We start from the raw sequence: 15,777 nt of genomic DNA, 5'->3' as shown, positions 1-15,777 counted from the left end.
GCAGGTGTTTTAATGGCTCTGCAGTTATAGAGCCAAGGGCTCGTTCTCATATCTTTAAAAATGTCCAGGCCCTTGTGTGGACTTGTTACTGTTTCCCTAGTTCTATTAATGGACTTCCTCCCCTGGTCCCTGCAATGTATGGTGCAGGGTGGCATGTGTTATGGAAACACTAACAGACTCTATTTTGGAAATTTCTCTTTTCTTCCAGACTTGACATTGCATGTTTGATCAGAAGTAATCATAATTTATACATTTTTTTTTTTTTGCTGGGGCGGCGGGGGGTGGGGTGGGTGGGGTGGCAGCAGTACAAGCTACTTGTTTCAGTCTCTCAAAGTGGGTGATGTCAGTCTAGAGAAAAGATCTATTTGTGGGTTAAAACCCTTTGAAACACAGAACACTTTCGATTCCTGAAAACGGCTCCAAAAGTCTGTTTGCTTTGCCTCTTCAAAGTGGTCCAATGCAAGCTGAAAAGCGTTTCAAAGGAAACCCCACAGCTGTCTGTCACTCCAGGGTTTCACGAACACAGGCAGAGACCCACAACTCCTGGCTCAGCTCTGCACGTCATCGATAGCCCAGGCAGCACAGCCCAGTGAGCAACCTCTGCAGGACATCCCGATTTCCAAAGCAATAGTCAACTGCCACGTTATTTCGAAGAAGCCATTTCTATCCGTAGCTACAATTTCAAAGAGTCTACAAATAAAAGCAACCCTATCTTCTATGCCAGCCGCCTTACCTCTCTGCTTGCCCTTTGTTTTGCCGTATACTCTTGCAATGCTATCCCGGGCCTGTAATTAGCATGTGCACTACATGGTTGGGAGCCTATTCTACATGCTTACTTCACTGCACACTCTATCTCAGAGACGGCACACGGGTAACACGTACAGTTCTACAGGGATTTTAAAGGGTGCTTCATATTCCTTAGCAGACTTGACAAGCCTCCATTTGACTTGAAAGCATAGGTCATTTCTGCTGACTGAACGGGGTTTTGAATGAAGGCCCTCTTCCCAGGGAGGGCTTAGGGAAGTTGTTCTCAACCTTCCTACCGCTGCAATCGCTCCTTGAGCACAGCTCCTCACGTTGTGGTGACCTCCGATGGTAGAATTATTTTTGTTGTTATGAGTTGTGGATATCTGTGTTTCCCCCATGGCATTAGCTGACCCCTGTGAAAGGGTCATTTAACTCCCCAAGGGGATCGTGGCCCACAGGTTGAGAACCACTGACCTGGCAGGTGATACACTTGAGTAAAGAAGTAGCTGGTTCTACCGCAGTGGAAGTAAGCCTCTCATGGGTCAGGGATGGTGGTCTGAGCACATCTTCATTTTAAGGCCAGATGGCTACCACAACAATATGATTTTAAAACAAAATAATTTACTTTTCCCCCCCTTTAAACTGCAGAAGCACATAGTAGCTGCTTTTGCAGTCAGGAGGTTCCATTCTAGACTAGATTTTTATTGGAAAGGGTAATCTTGGCATACTCCTTATTTCTCCCATTTTGTTTTCTCTAAGTGTCATGCAAAAATCAGAATGTCTCTACTAGTTACCCAAGGCCATTTTTTTTTATGTGCTGTTAGGCATATTTCCAATAGGAAAAAAAATAAATTGTGGGTTATTCTAACATTTTAAAAATTCAGATCTCAATGAAATATCCTTGCTTAAAACACTGAAGCAGAACCCAGACAAGCCTCTAAATCTCAGATTACTAAATACAGAAAATATAAGGCAGAGGGGAATAAATTAAGCTACAGCATGAAGAACCAGCCAAATCAGAAGATGGGCGCTCTCCAAGACAAGCCGCCCAGCATTTTCCAATAATTCACACTCTCATAACGGAGAGGAGACCGCAGTCTCTGCTACACTAAAAGAAACTTACAAACAATAACAACCAAACACCAACTGAATTTTGATTTCAATACAAAGTGTCTATAAACAAACCCCGCCTCTCTGAAACACAGGGAGGCTTTAAATACTTCCCGAGAGTGACCGATAAGCTTTGCCAAGTCAGATAACAACCTGGTGGACATGGCTTGTGTGTAAGCCTTAAACGGAGATGCAGTGTTTATTAGCGAGTGATATGATTGATGTTTGGGATTTAGAGTAGTCTATAAAAAAAAACAGCTTGCCTAGTAAATTATTGAAGCTAGGTGGTGGGGGACATAGGGTTCAGTACACTGTTTTTTTCATTTTGGGGGTCTTACATTAATTTTCTAGGACTGTCTTTGCAAAGTAGCAGAGGCCGTTATATTAAGCAGAAGAAACTAACCTCCTTCTGTCCTTGTACTGGAAGTCCAAGGTCCCAGTCCGTGTGGCTGCTTTCTTGCTGAGCCCCTCTGGTTTGAGAGGGGCCAATCCACTGTCTCCACATCTTCCTCAGAGAATGCCTGCGCCTTAATCTCCTCATACAAACAGACCAATCACATGGCTTAGAGGCCACCCGCCAACTTCATTTATCCTCAATTGCCTTCTTAAACCCCACGTCTAAATAAACTCACTCACCTTTTTAGGTCCTGAAGATTAAGATTCAACATGAACTTGGGCGAGGGGGTGGGCAATGACACAGTTCAGCCTTGACGGTACCTGTGAATGCTTCCATGCCGGAAGGAAAAAGATCACAAACCAGAGCTATCAGCTTGTAGTGGACACAGGTTCTTAGGGGCCACTCACGTGCCAATGCTGCAAAATCAGGTGAGCACCATCCCCTCCCTGCAACAGGTTCTGCAAGCCACTGGCCCCAACCGGAAAGGGCTGATTTATCTGTGTCAGTTATTTGATAAGCATGACAACCTGAAACTCTAAGGACCCACTTCAGGAGGATTATACATTTTATGATGTGAAAAGATCACTCCAACCTTGGGGAGTGTTTACATTCCCCAAGAGGACAGAGCTAAGCTGTTCCCTGGAAAATGAGTTTGCAGGGGGATGGGCCTGCTGATTAGAGCAGATAGGCTCTGGCAGTTTTAGCTCCTGTTTCCCCTAAACCGGAATAGATTTCTTTAGCCACCCCACCTGATCTTGATTTTTTTTCCTCCTGCTCTCCCCCAACCACTGTTCATATGAATTTTATGCTGAATAAGCAATGAAACTAGCCGTCTAGGGAGCTAGCATTAGGGAATGCAGAGAGACAGCTTTCTGGCGATTCTCGTAACTTCCTGATGTTTGTTTGGGGGAAAATATTTTCAAAATATTTTATTGAGAGCCATGATCCACCTGGGTGGAGTGGGGCACATGTTTTTAATTCCAGCACTTGGGAGGCAGAGGCAGGCTAAGCTCTATGAATTCAAACCCAGTCACGACTACATAGTAAGACCCTGGATCAAACCAAACTAAATAACCAACCAGCCAAACTTAGCCATGGCTCAGCACTCCCATTTCAAAAATATACTGTTGTCTAAAATATGGAAAAACAAGCCAATTATACATCAGAAACTGTTCACCATAGTAATGATTATTTTTTCTAAAAACTGAAAGCAACAAATAGAGCTTATGATAAATTATACTATAACTGCTAAACATTTTATGACTATTAAGAGAGAATGCCACTCTCTCTCCTCCAGCCCAGAAAGATGCCCAAGGGGAAGAATGCCAAGGGAAAGAAGGTGGCCTCGGCCCCCCGCCATCATGAAGAGGCCAAAAGGATGGTCAATATATTGTTTGAAAAAAGGCCCAAGGACTTCGGCACTGGGCAGGATATCCAGGCCAAAAGAGATCTCACACGCTTTATCAAATGGCCGCTGCATTAGGCTGCAGTGGCAAAGGGCCATTCTCCATAAGTGGCTCAAAGCATCTCCCACCATTAGCCAGTTCACCCAGGCCCTGGACCGGCAAACAGCTACCCAGCTGCTTATGCTTGCCTGCAAGTACAGACCAGAGACAAAGCAGGAGAAGAAGCTAAGGCTACTGTCCCGTGCTGAGAAGAAAGCTGCTGGCAAAGGGGATGTACTGACTAAGAGACCACCTGTCCTTTGAGCAGGGGTCAATGCAGTCACCACCTTGGCAGATAACGAGAAGGCTCAGCTGGTGGGGATTGCCCATGATGGGGATCCCACTGAGCTGGTGGGTATTTTTTTATCTGCGCTGTGCCGAAAGATGGGGGTCCCCTACTGCATTGAAGGAAAGGCTGGGCTAGGGTGGCTGGTCCACAGGGAGACTTGCACCACTTTTGCCTTCACACAGATTAACTCTGGCAAGGATTAATCTGGCTAAGCACCCTAAAACAAGGGTGCTCTGGCTAAGCTGGTGGAAGCTATTAGGACTAATTACAAGGACAGATAGAATGAGATCTACCACCACTGGGGAGGCAACATCCTAGGTCCTAAACCTGTGGCTCGCACTGCCAAGATGGAAAAGGCAAAGGCTAAAGAACTCACCAGTAAACTGGGTTAAGTGTATACTGCTAAGTTTTTTTTGTGCATAAATATAATTATGAGAGAGAGAGAGAGAGAGAAAGAGAGAGAGAGAGAGAGAGGAGGAAGAAGAGGAGGGGAGAGAGAGAGAGGGAGGGAATGGCAGAATGGCACAAAAGAAAACCATGGACCTTTTTTTAAAAAAAATTAATTTATTATAATTTATACAGATTATATCCCCATTGTTATCCCCTCACTTCCTCACTTGTATCTTTCCATTCCCACCCTCCCTCTCTCTTCCACCTTATTCCCCTCCCCTAGACCTCTGACAGAAGGGAATCTCTTCCCCTACCATATGACCACAGCTTATCATGTCTCATCAGGATAGCCTGCTTCCCTTTCCTCTGTGTGCTCGCAGGGCCTCCCCACCAGGGGGAAGTGATCAAGTCCAGGTCAGGGGGCACCAGCATTCATGTCAGAGGAAGTCCCTGCTTCCCCCACAACCATCCATTGCCTATATCTGAACAGGGGGTCTAAGCTAACTACATGCCTTGTCCTTGGTTGGTACAACAGTTTGTGCAGGCCCTGCCTAGGTCCAGATCCACTGGACTTGATAGTCTCCTTGTGGGGCTCCTGAAGCCTTTGTGTCCTTCCATCTCCCCATTCTTCTACACCACGCTCATCACTCAGCCCAGAGTTCAGGAGTAAGTCCCAGCATCTGTCCTGATCCCCCAATGGGTAGAATTTCTCAGAGGACATCTATGTTGGCCTAATATCCACTTATAAGTGGGTATATACCATGCATGTCTCTCTGGGTCTGGGTTACCTCACTCAGGATGATCATTTCTAGTTCCATCCATTTGCCTGCAAATATCAAGATTTTCTTGTTTTTAATAGCTGAATAGTATTCCATTGTGCAAATGTACCAGAGTTTCTTTATCCATTCTTCAGTTGACGGACATCTAGATTGTTTACAGAATCTGGCTATTATGAATAAAGCTGCTATGACTATAGTTGAGCAAATGTCCTTGCTGTATGGTGGAGCATCTTTTGAGTATATACCCAGGAGCGGTATGGCTGGGTCTTGTTGTAGCACTATTCCCAATTTTCTGAGCAAGCGCCAGATTGATTTCCAAAGTGCTTGTACAAGTTTGCACTCCCACCAGCAATGGAGGAGTAATCCCTTTCTCCACATCCACGCCAACATGTGCTGTCACTTGAATTTTTTTATCTTAACTATTCTGGTAGGTGTAAGATAGAATCTTAGAGTTGTTTTGATTTGTATTTCCCTGATAACTAAGGACATTAAGCATTTCTTTAGGTGTTTCTCAGCCATTCGATGTTCCTCTGTTGAGAATTTTTTGTTTAGCTCTGTACCCCATTTTTCAATTGGATAATTTAGTTTAGTGGTGTTTAATTTCCTGAGTTCTTTATATATTTTGGATATTAGCCCTTTGTCAGATGTAGGGTTGATGAAGACCTTTTCCCAGTCTATAGGCTGTTGCTTTGTTCTGTTGACAGTGCCTTCGACCATTTTCTTACATAAATATTTTAAATTCTGGCAAAGGCAGGAAAACATAAAATCAGAATATAGAATATTTTTTGTGACACATATATAGAGTTAATTTCCTTAATACACAGCAAACAATTATAAATCAACAACAATAACATTAGTGAACTAACATATCGATAAAGGAAGAAAGAGTGAGTGCAGGTGACTGACAAACAGTGAAACCCACATGCCCATATGAACCAATGCCAAGAGCACACAGCTGCAACAAGATGCCAAGTTTCACTCATCCACTTGCAAAAGCTGAGGAAAGGCCTTGACAAACATGGAGCTGTAAATTGGGGGAGGGCACAATATAGCAGTTATCTATGAAATTGAAAAATGCGCATTCTGTTTCCCTCAGAGGTCCTACTGCTACCAAATATATAGAGAGACATGTATGGGTGCAAAAGGATGTGAGCCTTCAGCCTTCCTGCAAACAGTATTGTGTGTGCTAGCATGGGCAACAGGGTAAGGAAGGGGGAAGTTAAGAAGATTTCTTGTAGAACAAGAACCTGTGGCGTAGATCATTTGTGTTTGCCGTTCCTGTGTGGAAGGATGCAGGCTGGATTGCTGGCGCTGGATGCTTGGGGATGAGATTGGTGTGAGAGTCAGATGGGCGTAAGCATTGACGTGGTGATATCCTGTACCCTGGTGCATTTAAACACAAGCCCGTACTACTTCCTCAAAGGGAGCATTATGGAAAATGTTATAAGATCATGAGAAATGTTCACAATGCTAATAGGAGACAAAGCTAAATTGGAAAAATAGTAAAAACTTATACAACAACAGCAACAACAACAGAAAGGGAAGAGCATGTGCCTGGGTTATGATAGTTGGTGACATGGTGGTGGACTCACAGGGTTGGTTTTTTGTTTTTCCTTTCTCTAATACATAAGGTTTCTGAACCATGCTTACACTGCTTTTTACCATTTAACACAATTAGAGTCAGGCACAGTGGTGCCTGGTTGCAGTCCTACCACTCAGGTGGCTGAAGCAGAAGAGGCCCAGGTTCCCAGCCAGCCCGGCTACTCAGCAAGAACCTATTACACTAAAAACCAAATCTGAAACAAAATAAAGTAATCCTATACAACTTCTTAGTTGCCTTCGCTAAAATTAAAATTAAAAATAATTCCCCCTGTTCATCTTGCAGTGGGCCAGTGATGAGCACATTGGATTGGGGTAAATTTCAGAACTAACCCAAAATCTCAGGCCTGGATTTATGATGAGCCAAAGGCAGACATCCTGGCTGTGCAGTTCAGAACCATGCAGAAACCATGGAGAGCCAACAGAAAATCCAGAGAGTAAGCTCCTTCCTATGGCAGTCCTGAAAACCACCCAGTTCCCCCTTGCCCCAAACCTCTGCTGTTCTTCTTTTTTTTTTTTTAATTTTTTTTATTAATTTATTCTTGTTACATCTCAATGTTTATCCCATCCCTTGTATCCTCCCATTCCTCCCCCCTCCATTTTCCCATTATTCCCCTCCCCTATGTTCTGCAGAGCCCCAGGAGGCAGAAGGCACTTACCCCTTGATCTCACAGTCCACGATAGTGGCATGTGTGGTTGAAAGTGTTCTACTTTGGCAGTCTACCCTTCCTTGTAAGAGGAGAAAAAATGGGGGTATTTTTAAATGTTTTTTTAATTGAAAAATAAAATCATTTGTATTACATCTCAATTGCTATCCCATCCCGTGTATCCTCCCATTTCTCCCTCCCTTCCACTTTTACCCCATTCCCCTTCCCTATGACTGTGACTGAAGGGGACCTCCTCCCCTTGAATATGATGCTAGGGTATCAAGTTTCTTCTTGGTAGTCTGCTATCCTTCCTCCGAGTGCCATCGGGACTCCCCATCAAGGGGACATGGTCAAATAAGGGGCACCAGAGTTCATGTGAAAGTCAGTCCCCAGTCTCCACTTAACTGTGGAGAATATTCTGTCCCTTGACTAGGTCTGGGTAGAGGTTTGATGATGACTGTACATATTGTCTTTGGTTGGTGCCATAGATTGAGCAGAACCCCTGGGCCCAGATCTGCCCATCATAGTGTTCTTCTTGTAGGTTTCTAAGACCCTCTGGATCCATCTATTTCCCTATCTCCTATATTTCTCCCACCTTAGGGTGTCCTCGCCACTATCCATTTTCCTGGTAAGTGAAGACTTTCATGAGACATACACCTCGGCCTAGTGTCCAGATATAAGTGAGTATATACTATTTGAGTAAAAGGGAGGTATTTTAGCACCTGAAATTTCCTGGGATAATGGCCTGGTAGACAGTGAGTCAGAAGGGCACAGACATGGATAGTGGTTTGGAGTCCACAGCCACAACCACACCAGGGAGAAGGTGAAATGTTGTTCCCAGGACAGTGGAACCGTGTTCCCTTCGCTGATTATGTTTCAAGCTGTTCCACTTGTTCGTTTTAATGGTTTAACACCTTTCTAACCCACGCCCACCCAAACACAGCTTTTACTCTGTATAGAAAACTCATTATTTTCCTCTCCCGTCTTCTGGCCGGTGCCAACGCATCCTTCATTTCTCAGCTGAAACACCACTGACATTGAAAGTTGCCATGCCTAATTGTAGCCAGGGTCATGTCCTTTCAGATACTCTTAAATCCCCTTCTACATTTCCTTGGTAGCACTTACCATGGAAGAGGTAGGTTGATGGCATGTATCCTACCACTCCATCCTCAGGACTCAGTAAGGATTCTTAAAGTAAAAGAATAAAGTGTAAAAATTTAAAAATTAGGCAAGCCTCAAGTTTCTTTGGTCAAAGTTGACAAAGGCCATCAAAACTTTAAAGTTGAAAGAGATTTGCCATCCACATAAGCCAAGCCACTTGCTTTACTGATGGATGAGGGGTGGTTCCAGGGAGACACCGCATACCCAGCTTCACTGTGCTGCACCCAGAGGACCCGGTCTGGTCCTGGACATGGATCCGTACTTCTTTCTCGTTGAACTCTAGGATTTGAATAACGTCCCGAGGGAAATAAATTCCTTGAGACAAACTTTTTCTGGCTGCTAATCACTGACTAGGAAAGAAAGAAAAAAAAAAAAAAAAAAAACACAGACAGTATTCGTATTTCACTGATGGATTTAGTTACAGAGATTAAAGTGTCAGCTTGGTATGGGTCCAGCACGTCTCTGGCTTGACAGTAGGTTTGGAGTGAAGGTAAAGACATCCAGAGCTGGTTCTTTTGACATGTTGGGTAGCAGTCCCATGGGTCTTTCTCTCAAAACTTTGGTTCAGTTTTTCACGGTGGGTCTGTGGCTCCAGGGAGGCCCACAGCTAGAAAGAATAACAGGGGTGTGCAGTTCAGGCTTGAGACCTGCTGGCACCAAAGTGTGGGAAAAGTTCTCACAGGGCCTGCTCACAGTCAGCCTAGTCCAGACTAAGGTTATTAATCTTTCACGTCCCCAAACACACAAGTCACACAGATTTGAAGAGGGAAATAAAGTGGGGAATGGCAGGAGGCGGTGCGGTAGAGTAGAGAGTAGAAAGAACAGCAAGCGCTGGACCTGGGAGGCTGGCCTCACGTTTGTCAACTGTAACTGAGCTGGTCATAAGAGGTGATGCTCAGACTCCTACCACAGCCCCGAGAAGGTCGAGTCGTGTGGTCAGTTGGCAACTTGGACAGATCTGAACTCATCTGGGTAGTGGGGCCGGGGGGAGGGGGTCATGCTTATGATGCGGAGGTTCCAGTCTTGAGAATTTTCCTGGATCTAAGCTGGATGCTCTTACCCTCAAGTTTTCTCATCTGTGAAATGAGCCGTACAGGTTATAGTGAAGATAGCAGGAGATGTTTGAAGCTGAGTGCATGAGTGGTTGCATCGCTTACAGTACAAAACATGGCTACAAGAGTTAGGATTTCCAACCAACACAGGAAAGCCATTCCACCATGGTGCCAGCCTCAGAGTCTAGAGATAGGGAAAGAGTCAGAGAGAGAGACCCTGCCTCAGGAAAGAAAATGAAGAGTGACAGAAGAAGACATCTGATGTCAACCTCTAGCCACATGTACTGCACACACACACACACACACACACACACACACATGATCATGTACATGCCCTCCCCACACATGTTCCCCAAGCTTTAAAAGCCTGTAGCTACAAACAGGGTTACATTAATGGCAGTGATTCAAATTCCACAGACACTCATACTTGCCTGCTTTGCACAAGATTCTCCAAAAGCTAGGAAGAAAGCTCATGAGAAAGCAGAGATACATATAAAAAGGAAATCATATTTTGTCATCTTTAAACCATTTTTCCCCATCAGTTAATTCCTAACATGGTGAACTTCTTGAATACTTGTCAAAATGGACTTTCAGACATACCATTGCACCTCGGCTTCTGTGTAGTCTAAGGCCACGGTGTGTGTGCTTTTACCTTGTGTTCTTAACCAGGCTCTTTGTGGAAGTGAATGCTGTTCCAAACATTTTCCAACTTGAAAGCCCCAGGACAGCACTGGACACATGACATGAGCTCCAGGAACAATCACACTTTCGATTGAAAAAAAAAAAAGTCTCAAAAGTTCCCTTTCCTTTGGCCTAGTGAGGTTTCTTGGAGTCTCCAAAGGCATATACTCGTTTCATAGCAAAGATTGTGTTCTTTTGGTTCCTCTGGCCCAGTTTTGTTTTCTCTGCACCAAATACATATTAACTGAAATGGAATCATCTAGAACTCCCACAGGCACACCCCAAACTGTTGCTCACCTGTTTTCCATCTACAAGAACCAATGGACCATGTTGGATTTTAAAATTTCATCAGTAATAGAAATAACCCATGAAGCACTTCTTCCAGTCTATCCTGGCTTCTGAGGTACTTCAGATGAGAAGGTGCCAATGGGTGGATGGAGAAGTGAGCTGAGAGTATCCTCCGCTCCTCATCTGGAGCATCCTATTTGGTTTCTGTTTCAAATCAAGGAAACCTAGAGACCAGCTAGCTGGGCTCTTTGTTTCAAAATGAACTCCTTCTAGGCCTCTAACCCTCCAGTGCCTACTCCCCCCCACCACTCATCCCTGAGAGGGGCCAATTGTAGTGCATTAATGGAATCGCTAAGGTCCACCTATATACACCCTAACACCGCTGCTCCTAGAGTGACATTTATATTATACGCTGCCTTCTGTATCTTACATGAGGGAGTTTTTACATGCCACTAAAAAATACAGGATAGCACTCTTTATTAGCCCCATGATACCCTGGGCCATCAATACTCGCCCAGGCCTGATGAGGTCATGCAATAGCTCTTAATCAGAGTGAAGGAGAGCAAGAAATAACTTTATTAAAAAATCAATTAAAAACCAGTTGCCCCAGGTTAAAAACAAAACCAAAACCAAAACAACAGACTAATCAGGAAGTGAAGTGGCAGCAGGTGGACTGAGGGAAGGCTGAGGCCACTGGTCTCCTCCAAGCAGGGCAGTTCCCTATGGGTCTTGAGACCGAACCCCTCCTTCCAGCATACAAATGCAACCTCTTAGCATTCTCGTGTGTTCTGCATAATTTTTCTATTATGCTGTATTTTTCTATTGTGGCTACTCTTGGTTGTCAGCTTTACTTTACCTGGGACTGCTAACTAAAACGCAAGTGCCTGTTTTCACCTGCGAAGGATTTTTCTTGGTTGGATCTCTTGAGGTGGGAAGATCCGCCCCCAAGTCTGGGCCACATCTTCAGGTGCCAGCCCATATAAAGGATATGCAAGAAGCATCAGGGATGGATTTTTATGAGCTGTCCATGGATGTATCCAGCCTCAAGCTGGAAGCCTGTGCTGCTCCAGGAGCAGCTTTGATAATAATGGCTCCAAGCTCAGGTGTTAGTGTCTACCTCCCAGAGCCTTTTCACATCATGCTAAGAAGAGCTTAGAAATCTGCACTGTGTGCAAACACTGCGAGTGAGCCCTGTGTAAACATGGAGTCTGGGAACTGCTTGTGGAAGCCTTACTCTGGATGGGTCTGCCTCCTTAGGCCAGAGGTTTACTGGGTAGCCACGGATGCATAGGTCTCCTTCTGTGCATTCATCCATATTTCTATGTACCCCAACCAAAACTCCTCAGAGAGTTCCCTTGAAGCTCACTGCCGTCCTGCCTCACACCTGCCCAGACAATGACAGAGTTGACTATATTGCCATAGGTTGGCTTTGACTGTCCTAGAACATCATACAAATGGCGCGACACCTGGATTGTCCTGATTCTTTTTCATGGTATCAGGAAGATGAGTGTTGTGAAGTAACTGACACTGAGCTCAGTGCTTAGCCACAGAGAAGTAAGGGGAATAAGTATTGTGGCAGCATAATCTGAAAAAAAAAAAGCCATCTTTGTGACTAATTAAATGGTCAAAAGGTTCAGCTGCTTCACAGGTTCCCAGAGGCATCAGATGCAAAAAAAATAGCAAAGAGCCTGGTTTCAAAATGGCTCCTGCATGGATGCCAATCACCAGAGCACTGAGACTTGGGGACGGCAATTTTATCATGGGCTCCTAGACAGCTGGGTCACAACTGCTATATGAATATTCTTGCCTCCTGCATACTGCTTCAGGAGAGCCACTGGATAACAAAACAAGATTTCTTCATAGTTTTAGGGGTGGGGTGGGGGAGCATTGATGAGCACACAGCCCTGCTTATATCTCAGCGTATTAGGAAGCTGAGCTGTGTGTGCTTTCATTCCTCCCCATTCAGACCCACGGCATTTAGGATGCAGTCATTTAGAAGAAACAGTAGACTACGATGGGACACAAATATTGTTTGTGTTCAGTTTTGGTTCAGTTAGGGTTCTTTTTTTTTTCATATGTACACATATGTTGAACTTGCATGTTTTCATGTTCACGTGTGTGTGTGTCGTGTGTGTGTGTGTGTGTGTGTGTGTGTGTGTGTGTCTGTGTGTGTCTGTGTTGTGCATGTAGAGGCCACAAGCTGAAAATGGGTATCTTCTTGGATCATTCTCCCATAGAGCAGGGCTTCTCACTTTTGCGTATTTGGCTAGTCTATCTAGCCAGCTTGTCCCGGAGATCTCATGTCTCTGCCTTCCAAGTCCCGGGGTTACAGGCATCTTGCCATGCCCATTCAATTGGGGTTCTTTATATGGGAATTACAGAGTGAAGAAACTAGTGTAAGATTTATTTATTTCATTATTTATGCACTTATTTTTGTCAAGAAGGCTCCAACCGACGGTCCCTCCAGAGCAGACTTCAAGTCTTTCCAGGAAAATTAAATTTGGGCCTAAAACCAATATTGCCTTAAACTGTATTTAGTAAGGTAAATTCCCGTGGTAGAAACCCAATGCTAGATATTAGTCTTTGCTTGGAAAAAATAACATTCACATCAAATAGGTTTTTTTTTTTTTTTTTTTTAAAGAAAACAGAGATAGCAGGAAGCAAACAAGCAAAGCAGAGGTCCTGGTGAGAGTGACTCTAGCACTGTGCTGATGGTGGCAGAAGAAAGTGCCTCATGGGAAAGACATAGTATTTCATTCCAAGATGACTAAGGTGTGATGGAGTCAGAAACTCTCCTATGGACACTAGGACCTACTGCTTTGAAGCCTGGCAGCACTGTTCACTTATGGCTCTGCTGGAAACATTACGATGACTTACTTTTGTTAACTGATTAATTCCTAGTCTTTCATTTGTTCAATAAATTCAGTGCCAGGCTTGCAGATGATTCTGTTGTGATACTGTGCAAACCTCTAGCCTATTCTAGTCGTGTCTTTTTCCAATCTCTCTGTCTCTCTGTGTCTCTGTCTCTGTGTCTCTGTCTCTGTCTCTCTCTCTCTGTCTCTCTCTCTCTCTCTCTCTCTCTCACACACACACACACACACACACACACACACACACACACACACACACACTGTGTTTGTAGACAGAAGGAGCACTTTTAGGCCATATTGGGCATGTGGAGGTCAGGGAAGAGTCCCAACAAATGAGATTTCCCCTTCTTCCTCAGGCTCTAGGATCAAAGTCCTCAGGTTGCCAAGCTGATATAGCCAGAGCCTTTATCTGCTGAGCCATCATGTCAGCTCAAGTACTTATGGCATTTAAACACTTACCATTACTATTAAAAGTTTGTGTTTAGATTTATTTCCTTTATTTTATGTGTCTGAGTTTTATGTTTGTGCACCATGTTTATGCCTGGTGCCCTCCAAGTTCAGAAGAGAGAATTTGATCCCCTGGAACTGGAGTTACAAATGGTTGTGAGCCACCATGTGGGTGCTGAGAATTGAACCTAGATCCTCTAAAAGACCAGCCAGGTCTCTTAACCACTAAACGAACTCTCCAGGCCTCATTACTTTTGTGTGTGTGTGTGTGTGTGTGTGTGTGTGTGTGTGTGTGTGTGTGTGTGTGTGTGTGACATATCTAGGGTTTCTTCGAAGGACAGAAGAGGGCATCAGAGTCCCTGGAGCTGAGTTTCAATTGGTTGCGAGCTGCCAGCTCTGGGTGCTGGGAACTAAATGCTTGTCCTCTGCAAGAGCAGCAAGTGTTGTGAATTGCTGGGATGTTTCTAAAGCCTCTCCAGCGTGGCCTTAAAAACAGAACAGAAATTGCACGTGGACTAGTATTCACGCGCACTCCTGAAGACTGTGTTTTGGCTACCTGCATGGGATTATGGCTTCTTTCAAACAGATAAGCTGTATCTTTGATTTGTATCTGGCTCCTACGTGGCCTTCACCATGATCTCCTCTGTGCATTTTATTTATGTATTGTCTCCCCGAAGACCCGAACTTTGTCAGAATTAGCACAAGACCCAGATATGACTCAAAACAATCATGGATCAATAAATGAACAAGAACAGAGTACCTCATAAAAATATCTCTGAAATAAACACTTAATAGAAGGTAATTCGGTTAGAGATCACCTGGAGAGCAGATTGGACTACATTCTTCTCCAGGAGGCCTTTGGAAACCCTAATTAGGTCTGGGGTAAGTCTCTGGGATGCAACTGTTTAATAAGCTCCCAGGTGATCACAGAGCAAGCTCTGCTATGAATAGCCGTAGGTGATAAATTGGAAAATAAGGAGGGATATTTCATCTGGAGACTTTTTGTAGGTACAGTAGGCACTGGCATCTAACATATATTAAAAACAATTAAGCTAAGCCTATGAACACTCAGAAGACGTTCTATTTGCATCTGGTCACATCTCTATAAGAGCATGTGTTCACTAAGTGACATTGTTGTTGTTGTTTGTTGTTTATTAATGCTGTGGGACACGCACCTTGTGAAGTTGCCAGACTCGAACAGTCCAGTTGCGCCCACCTCCATTTCTCTGTCTCAATTTCAGAGGCTGGCTGTGAGGGAAATTTACTGCTCATTTTCTTTCACAAATCCTGTGAGTCCCGTGAAGTCATCTTAAATGAGTATCAGATATAGGAACAAAACTAGAAAATTGAATAGGAAATGCCATCACTCAAAGAAAGACATAAATGGCCATCGGTTCTGAGGACAGCAGCCCAGTATGGTCGGGCAGAAGCCTACGCTGGTGCTGCTAAACATATATTTTAAAGAAAAGCCTTGGACATGCCCCAATTATTGTATAGACGTCCATCTTAGAGCAGGACAAATGGCTGGCCACTCTAATTGGCTCCTTGTACAATTTCAAACTTTGGCCAGGAAGCAAAGGATGAAATCATTATAAAATCACTTAGTGGAAGCTTCCTGATAAAACATTACTTAACTGAGATCCTAAAACATAACGTGGCCCCTCGTGGGAAAAGCCACGAAGTGCCATACGCAAGCTCATAAAGTCACGGTGCTGTGCAATGATGCCTCTTAGGGCAAATGGCTGGCAATGTGATTCAGGCACCCCTTTCTCCTTCCCAGCCTCCAGTGCAACAGGCTCCCATGCGAAGTTGCTTATTTGCATTATACTGTATTTAGCATGTTCTGTACGTCTACCCCTTTAGCGTCGGCTCTGC

At 44.3% G+C, this 15,777-nt stretch overlaps 1 long non-coding RNA gene across 1 annotated transcript in view; it reads right to left on the bottom strand.

Annotated features, from left to right (window-relative positions):
- Nucleotides 1-2,634, bottom strand: part of LOC127204223 (uncharacterized) — a 67,626-nt gene extending 64,992 nt beyond the window's left edge. Inside the window, exon 1 of the long non-coding RNA XR_007832455.1 lies at nt 2,494-2,634. This is a non-coding gene — a long non-coding RNA (uncharacterized LOC127204223). The remainder of the gene's footprint in view (nt 1-2,493) is intronic.
- Between the last annotated feature and the right edge of the window lie 13,143 nt (nt 2,635-15,777).

This window comes from Acomys russatus, chromosome 20 (genome assembly GCF_903995435.1).
Source record: "Acomys russatus chromosome 20, mAcoRus1.1, whole genome shotgun sequence".
Lineage (NCBI taxonomy): Eukaryota > Metazoa > Chordata > Mammalia > Rodentia > Muridae > Acomys > Acomys russatus.
Note: the sequence above shows the minus strand (reverse complement) of the source record. Positions and strands in the feature narration are given on the sequence as shown.